The 9,332-nt window shown below is 39.0% G+C and overlaps 1 long non-coding RNA gene across 1 annotated transcript; it reads right to left on the bottom strand.

The window, feature by feature from the left end:
- Positions 1-673: 673 nt before the first annotated feature.
- Positions 674-1,870, bottom strand: LOC107836104 (uncharacterized). Its single transcript, XR_001661949.1, has 2 exons — positions 1,691-1,870; positions 674-973 (listed from the first exon to the last, which is right to left on the bottom strand). It is a non-coding gene; the product is annotated as an uncharacterized LOC107836104 (long non-coding RNA).
- Between the last annotated feature and the right edge of the window lie 7,462 nt (positions 1,871-9,332).

Genomic DNA, 9,332 nt, shown 5'->3' on the forward strand with positions numbered 1-9,332 from the left:
GCTGCAGTTCCTCTGCTCACAAATGTAACGTTGGGCGTCGAATAGGAAGCAACAAAGACGGACACAAAGGTCCACTGGCTCTGAGCAGGATGCTGCATCAGCTTGTTGATGTTTTTGTAATGAGTAAATGTGTCCATAGAGAATACGGTTGGAATAAAAAACGCATACATCTGTGGTTTATGTAAAATTATATGTACATATATAATTATTTTTTTTTCTTCTTGCAGAAAATCCTCTGCCTGTCCCAAATCCTGTTCGGAATGAATGGGAATGCTGGAGCAGTTCGACAGCCAATCACAGCCTGGATACTGTCTAATGAATGTATTGATGACATCAGCACATGTCCTAAACACACACAGCCGCTCCGTTTGCATCATGTTCTGGATCCTCCCCGCTCCCTCTGGCTGGCCCTCTTGCATCTCTTGCTGTAAAGCTTCTCCTCCAGCACAGAAACTCCCACTGTGATATGGATGTGTGAGCACCAAGAGTGGAAAAAGTCTGACCAAACTGTCTACACATTTTCCGGAGCCATTCTTGTGTGAAAACGGATTAGAAGGCTGGCAGGAAAGTTGGACGTGTGAGTGCTTGATCTTTTATGCCACTGAAAGACCAGAGGAAGGAAAACATGCAGACATTCCTTATTCTGTTTTAAACAAACTAAAGAGAAGTGATATACATCCTTTGACTTTAATTTCTTTATCTGGACCACAGGAGTGAACAGCAGGGCAGAAACAGTAATGACTGTAAACAAAGTCGAATGGCTGCTGCATTGCATGTTTGGTCCTTAATGGCTCACATAGTCTGCTTTGATTTTTCAGTCTGCAGCAGCCATGTGGGATCAAGGATGACTCCACTCAAACTGAGGATGCCAATGGATGGTTTTCATCTTGTGTTTAAGAGAAATTCAAAGAAGCTCTGCATAAGGCTCAGACCTGATCAGGGTAAAGGAGGTGAAACCAGGTGACAGGAGTTTCTAATGAGGAGAAAAGAGCAGAGATCACAAGAAAGAGCAAGACTGGCTTCATGTGAAGAAATCACAGCCCATCGTTTTAACAAACAGACATAATGGACACAATATACAACAAAATGTTAACTGGTTTTACCTTTCTAACAAATTAAATGGTATATGGTCTGTACAGCATTTTATGAAGACCAGGGGATCCTGACACACTCCAATTAGTCACCCGTTCACACACACATTCATACACATTTAGTCTAACAGAACTGCAATTAAAATCAACATCTACAGGGTGACAGAGGTTCAGGAGGAACCAATCAGCAAACAGGAGGCGGAGTTGTCATAGAATTGCAGCCTGGAGTTCAGAGGAAAGTATTCAACCTGCGTTCGACCCGGCTCCAAATCCTGAGCCGTCAGTCAGAGCAAACAGAAAGTTTATGACATCTTATTACTGGTTCAACATTTCTCTCTTTGCAGTAGGAATTTTCAGTTGATAATAAGCATCATAGCTTAGCTTCCTTCGTGATCAAGCTAATGCGTTACATGCATTATGGCTAAATGTTAGCATTTGGGTAAAATCAGATCCGATTGTTTAAAACTTCAACAGAGTCCCCGCCTCAAGCAAGCAATCGTTGGTCAGTAACAGAGTCCAGACCTGTGAGAAGCAACCAACAGTCTGGTTGTCTGTGAAGGTATCAAAGGTTTTTATGAAGATACATTTATTTAGATTACCTGATGAAATAATTTCCTAAGCCTTGAACATCTCAGAGAGCTCTGTTCCAAATGTCATCGTGATATGAAGAGAAGATGGTGAAACTGCAATCCTACCAATAATCAATCATTCATCTGAACTGAGTGTGTGTGGAGGCAGAGCGTTGATCAGAGACGCAGCCAGGAGCCGCCTCAGGAGGACCTGACCTCTACAGAAGAGAGGCAAAAGGAAACCCATGAAAGGAGCTGTTGGCGGTTTGCCTCAAGTAAAAGAAGACACAACAAACTGAAGGCTCACCTTCCAGCAGAACAACATACAGCCAGAGCTACAATGAAGCTTAGATAAGAGCGGTTTCATCAGGTAGGATGGCCTAGTCAAAGTTCAGACTTAAATCCAACCAGGAATCTGCAGCCAGGCTTGAAGCCAGAAGAGAAGTACTGTTCATCCATCCATCACTACAGCAGAGCCGTCTGGTTGTTCATTTGATCAGTGATGTTTGTGTTGTGAAAAACTGAAGCTCACATAGAGGCTTATGTTTGACTCACATTAGTTCTTGGTGGTTTTCACATAATTATTAGCTTTTTTCATTGTCATTTTCAGAAATCAAGATTCATTTCTCATTAACATTTTCAAACTAGTAAATGCAATATTTGAAATAAAATGCCGATGTCGGGCTTATAGAGGTAACTTTGCTCAAAGATAATTTCTCTTATTTCAACTTCGTCAGACAGAAAACAATCTTCCTCTAAAACTTCCTGTGTGTTCAGATTCAATAAACTTCAGAACTGGTTTTATGAAACGCAGCACTGATATTTAGAGGAAGTTGTAATGACTAACAGGATGATTATCCTTTAAAATTCACCACTGAAAGAAAGAAGCGGACCTGAACCCCACAAGAGTTTCAGAAAAGTTTAAAGGTTCAGACTGAAGGTTGGGAGTCAGCCTTGAATCTGCCGTGTATTTATAAAGTAACTGTTTACCATTTATTCATAGTGTTCATGTTTTAATCTACATAGTAAATGTTGCCTAATTAAGTCTAAACTTTGACTTTAACATTAAAGTCCATTTTCTTGTCTGGAAGACAAGAGAAAAAAAACCTTTTAAATGAATCAGCATTTTCTGACAAAAATTTTAAACTTAATTTCTAAAAACAGTGACAGTTCTGGTTTCACTGAAAAATCTAATTTTATCAGTTTTCTCTAAGCAAAAGTTTGATGCCAAAAGGTTAGAAAAGCATATTTACCACCCTGAACCACTGAGAGTTTCATGTTGTTCACACCAAATTGTGACCTTCCAGAAAAATGAAACTTATTAGACCAGGCAATGTTTACAATGTGTTACTGTTCAATTGTGCCCAATTAGTGTGAATTGCAGTCTCAGGTCCTTGTTGACAGGCGTGGCTCTGCTGTCTGGTGGCCCATCTGCTGCAAAGTTTACCGTAACTGTAAGTTTCTCCTCTCAGCTCTACAGAAACAAGGCATTTCTTACCCACACAGCTTCTGCTCACTGGATATTTTCTCTTTCTTGAACCATTATCTTTAAAGTGAACATATCATACTATTAAATCCTTCCTTTTCAGATTTAAATCATTCAGTTGGGGTCTATAAAGAGGAACTGAAAGGCTTAAGTCTGAATTCCTCGTTATTGTAGCTCCTGTTGAGAAAATAAATTTAAGATAAGCTAGTTTTAAAACTTAACATGTCTTGATTCAAATGGCCTAATTGTGGTTTTAAATAAGTAACATATTCTGACTTTTTGACCTTTATGTTACCTGTAGTTCCAGCAGATGGTTTGCTAGGATCGTTTGAACTGCCTTTTGTCTGTGAGAAAACAATACAGTGGAAGTTGTAGCTTTTCACACTCATCTGTGAAAGGCCGTAAACACTGCAGGGGTTTAGGCTTCAGATAGAGGGTCAGAGATAGCTCCTGGTTGGAGGAGCAAAGATACGCCTTATTTGAATAAATTAAAGAAAAGAAGATAAAACTTTCTACACAGAAGTAACAAATCAGATTTGCTCTTGCAACTCTCCAAAGATGACTTTGCACGTCTTTGCTTTTCTTTCTTTCCTTCTTTTCCAAGTGTGTCAGGTAAATGAATGTATGTCTCGTTGTTCTGCAGTTTCTGGTGTAAGTTTATGCATTGTCTTATATTGGATTAAACTCTGTAATTCTGTGACGTCAACACGGTTAGGTTGGTTTCCTTGTGGCCACACGTGGCTCGCCGAGAGGACCTGGGATCCAGAGGAAGAGAGAGAGCCAAACTTTTTTCCAAAGTTAACCTGTTTTAAAATTTCTTCCTTAACACTCCACAGATTATGTTACTTGTCTTCTGAGGTGAGAGCAACTCGTTTTTGATGCTGTCTCCTTATGTGTGAATAGCCACTTCACACACCTTCAGGTCGTAGTGTTTCACTAAACTCCATCCGGCTATTTTTGTAGGTTTATAGCAGAGATACGATTATCTATCTATGAATGCATTTGGATCATGTATTCCCCAAGACAAACATGGAAAAAACACAAAAAAAATGTTTGTGCAATAATAATATCCAAAACACGCAGTGCAGTTCTGTCCTCAACAAGCTAACAGCTAGCACACAGCGCTAACAGAAGCAGAAGGCTCGATGCTAATGCTATCAAAACCAGGATGTCAACACAATAAACTTCATTAAAGTTGTTCATTTAGCATTACCTGCTGCTTACCTCATGGCTGAATCCGTCGGTTCAACAGACAGAAGGAAGTGACCCTCAACCAGACCAAGTCTTTCTGAAAAGCTCTCTTGATACTGTAATCTATTTTGAATCTCTATACTGGGAGAGAACCTCTTCGACGTCCCTGGTTAAATTCTATTTTACTTGTAAATGTGAATGAAGCCCTTGCTTCAGCGCCCAGACGCTACGGGACGGTGAGACGAGCCGTGTGGGTTGAAACGCCCACAACCAAACATTTTGACTCATTCATTTGTAGCTTCAACATCCTTGAACTTGGACTGTAAAAACGCTGTGAGAAATGAAAATGCTGGATTCACAGTTGTGCAGCAAACACTGTGTCACAATAGTTCAAAGAATGTAATACAAAAAAAAAAAACTGAACAGATTGAAAAATATGCATTTGGCTCATGTGACCTTTTTGTGACAGCTTTACTGCACTCCAGTACACAACAAAATGTAAAAATGTGGATTTTGCATGACATAGATAGTTCTACATGAAGATCCCAGTTGATCAACATTTAAAGCAGTCAGTCAGGTTTCATTTAGCATCATTTAAATCTCTTTCTTCTGCATCTGGATGCTCACTTTGAACTTGGCTGCCTGTCATCCTCACCTCATCCAGACGCCTGAATGCACCTAAAGTGCAGTTGTTGTGATCTGATTGGCTGCTTTGCTGTTTATGTTAAGCAGTATTCAGGTGTACCCAATGATGTGTTTGGTGAGTTTATGCATCACTTTTAAATCTTGAAGAAACATAAAAATCCCTCTCAGCTCTTCAAAAGAAATTAGATGAAAGGACAGGGTGAGGAATATGAGGGCTGCATATTAAATGAGAGCATGCTCCAAAATTCACCTCAAGTCAGCTGAATGTCTGAGGAATAATTCATAAGCTGTTCATGTTTACTAAGTATTCAAGCTCCCACATGTTTGGATTTGCTAATATTTTTTACAGTCAGGCTCGGTGACACCTGTGTAGTCAGACAAATTAACTCAATTACCTCAGTTATTCTGTTTCCTTCCTTCAGCTTGAACCGCCCCTAACTGCAGCAGGAGCATAGAGACATAACAGGAAGACATGCCAGCTGTGACATACAGGGCAAACCAAATTTCAGCACAAAGAATACTAACAATCTGCCAGGCGGTGTGGGATGGTGAGAAAGCGGACAGACTGGCGTGTTGCTGCGTTCAAGTATGAGAGCAGAATACTGATGGACTCCTCAGGCTGCTGGTGGTTTGTTTAGCCCTCTGAGTTCAGTTGCTCAATCTTAAGGGGGGAGTCCAATCATAAGTCAAACACTTTACCGTGTTGACTGGCAGACAGTGACAAGAAAGCAATCCTCATTTTTGATTCAAAAGGGAGCCTGTACGGTCCAAGAAACAAGCACAGTTGGCAGAGAGTCGAAAGCAGATTATCACTTTCATCACCCCAAAATCTTTTGAAGCTATGCAACAGTAGGCACAGTCCTTGAACCTGAAAAGTATGAGTCAGCCTTAAAAATGAAAGAATCCAGTCCGCTTTGTATTCAGTGTCCCACAGTAAAATGTAAATTCAGATGCACCAGACTGCATCAATATTCAGGTTGGAGCTTTGTTAAAAGAGCGAACATGCATGTAGATAATTGGTTTGCATTACAGTTGCTGTATCTGGGAGCAAAAACGGCGCACAGCTCAGTTTATAACAGAGCTGAGTTTATATTTAGTTTCCTTATCTCAGGTTGGCCAGACAAACCAAAGCAGGCTCTGGGTTTCCTGAAAGTCCTCATGGATTAAAATCAATTGATCCGTTTGCCCAAGAGTTCCTAATGGTTTTAGAAATTTAAGGAGAATTATTCCAAACCGATGCACCACAGAAGATACACAGAAAAAGAAAAGCTTGCAAAGTTTAAAGACAAATGTTTATGAAGACTTTATTTTAAACTCACTGATTTTGTAGACGTTTTCTGCTTTTATGTATTAACTTTTCATTTAGATTTTACTTTAAGCACAAGTACAAATTTTTCAACGAGGAAATCTCTGATGCTGCCGAAACTCGATAACCTGAAATGGTTTAATGCACACTGTATGCTTGTGTTTTCTTAATCTTAAATCTCAAATAAGATATAAAAAAGTTATGAAGCAAGTTTGTTTGACTCTAGAGCAGATCTATATTGTATCCTGGTGGGCAAAGCTAATGAAACTTCATAGCCTCTCTCCTACATGAGTAAATGAGAAATTAAGCATCAGAGACAGTTTCTCATTTCAGCCTAATTAAAGTTTTAATTGCTTGATGTTGAGCATAGCATCTTGTGAAAAAACAGATTCACCATGAGGCACAGCACCAATCAGAAAGAGCTGTGAAAAGACAAACAGCAACAAATGGCTGCTGCGCTGCATGATTGGATACGAACAGTTAACTCCTCCAGATTCTAAACAGCCTGACAGTGAAGGGTTTTCTGAGCCTGCGGTTCTGATAATTGTGTGAGGTAGACGCAACGCCGCACTACTGGAAAATACAGTAGGAGGACAAAAGAAGCTAATCCTGTTGGTTTTGCCATCTCCAAGAATCTACATTTCACACGGCTGAGTTGAAGCTAATGTCTGCGGGTGTGCATGCCAATCTCATTAGAGCCAGGTGTTGGGATTCAGCTCACTATCCCTTCCTTTGCTTTGGTTGGCAGGCTGTACGTGCCGTCTAACACTAAGTCCTGACAGTGGTTTGCTCCATTTTCTCTCATCCTGAGCCCAGAGAACACCTGTGGTGACAGTAATTGAACACTCTCAGATCGTATGCTACCATTCAGCTCTGTCTTCCTGCAGTTACTGGTCATCCTTTAGAGGAAAGATGCACAAATTCATTTATGTTATAAGTTTAACCTGAAGTTGAGCTTATAGAACACAGACTTTTAGTCATTTAGCAAATATGGCTAAGGCTGTTTTTATTGTTATGGAAAAATAATGAACAGCACAAAACTTTCTATTCCTAAGACATCCACCTTTACATACCTTTAAGTATTAAACACACTTTTCACTATGCCCACAGTTCTGTAATATTTATGTTTTTTTAATTTCCACTCGCTGTATGCAAATAACCATCATAGTTCACAGAAATAAAGGCTTGAAAACATCAGTCATTGTGTAATCAGTCAGTATAATGTGTTTCACACAGTACAGTGGGTTGTTGAAATAATAACTGTATATTTGAGTATATCTGGTTATAATCTATGTCCATGTTCTGTAAAATTCTGGCTGGATATTTGCTATTTGAATTGGCACAGTCACAGCTTTTAACCAGATTTATTACATTTTCAGGAATATTCCAGATGTTTTAATTTTAGAATGTTTTTATTCCAAAATCAGATTCTTTAGCATTTTGGATTCTTGTCTTTGAAAACCCAAATGCATCCAAGACCCAACATGTTAGGACTTACAGACCTGTATACTGTACCAACTGTCACGCATGGTGGTTGGCAGCATCATGCTGTGGGGTTTTCTTCACTGGCAACAGTGCAGATTTAACATGGTGAACAGGTTCAACAGTTTATATTCCTTATTTCAGAATATATTGTTGATTGTTTTCTTTTATTTTCAGCCTGGATTCAGCTCCTCATGTTCGTTGCTCTCCTTCCCTCAGCCCGCCTGCCTGGTCTCCCCTCACAGCTGCTCCTTGCTCCCAGTATAGTAACCAAACTCTCCACTATTAATGTTCTGCTGTGAAAAAAGAGTTTTGTATGCATCTTAAAGACTTGAATAAATATTACATTCATACCATGAGGAGATTTAAACCTCTGACCCACACCATGTATTTTAACTTGTACTATATTAGAAATATTACCACAGTAAATATGATTCATTCTAAACGATCTAATATGAGTGGAAGCCATTTGTCAGATGTGAACACATGAAAACCACAGATTGTGACCTCCTAGAAAACATCAAGCAATCACAGAAGTCATTAGGATTCAGCCTCCAGTTCAGAGACGTCCACACACAATTTCATGCCACTCCAAGTTAATGTCTGTGGAGACATTTCAGTCCTGCTCAAAGCACCAGATAGAAGGAGAGATGGAGCGTCATTAGGACCATGGCTAAAATCATTATCCATATATGAGACTTTAATGCTGTGGATAAGACCTCATTTAAACGTCTGTGAAGTTTGGGAATCATTAAGGTCATGGTACGTTTCATAAACAAAGAAAACTTCAGTCACTTTCTCAGGATATTTGTGTTGGATTATAAATTATTGTCCAGATAACCCATACATACTTTATGCAGATGTGTTTTTTATGAGTTAACGATTTCAAATATTTAATGCAAAACACAATTTTTTTTTATTGAATTACCAAACATAACACAATTTTTTTAAAAATAAATAAATTATTACCATGAGGTTTATGGTTCTGGGCAGCAGAGGTTCAGTCCAGTCTGACTCCTAATAGCATAGCTTACACTTCAGTCTCAGGTCTTTTTTAAATTGTAAGTAACCTTGGTAACAACTCTAAGCACAGGCTTCCTACGCATTTTCTATTTCTATTAAAGAAATAGAAATTAAAGACATTTCTATTAAAGCGTATTCATTTTGGCAAAAAGTTAAAAATTACTTTTCCACTGAAGAAGATTTTACTATCAGCCTTTTGCACTTTTAATCTCTCCAGTGTCCTTTTCCCCAGAATGTAACTGGTTAATTTGGTTAGCAGCCTTATGATGGCCTGTTGGACTGAAACCTCTTTGTATGTGTGATGTAGACTTGGAAAGGAACGACTTCTAATTACAATGCTACATGAGGAATCCATTAGAAGCCATTTACTTGATTAATTGATCAGAAAATAATGAAGTAAAAGACCTCATCTATCCATGATGTTTAGGAGCTGTAATTAGTCTTCCTCCTTCTGAGTGTTTCCACTTGAAGAGGGATTCTCTACAGATATGTGATCTGATCTGTTTTTTTTTAAAGAGTTACTTTGGCTTACAAATGTA

Source organism: Poecilia formosa, unplaced genomic scaffold, assembly GCF_000485575.1.
Source record: "Poecilia formosa unplaced genomic scaffold, Poecilia_formosa-5.1.2 Scaffold39, whole genome shotgun sequence".
In the NCBI taxonomy this organism is placed as follows: domain Eukaryota; kingdom Metazoa; phylum Chordata; class Actinopteri; order Cyprinodontiformes; family Poeciliidae; genus Poecilia; species Poecilia formosa.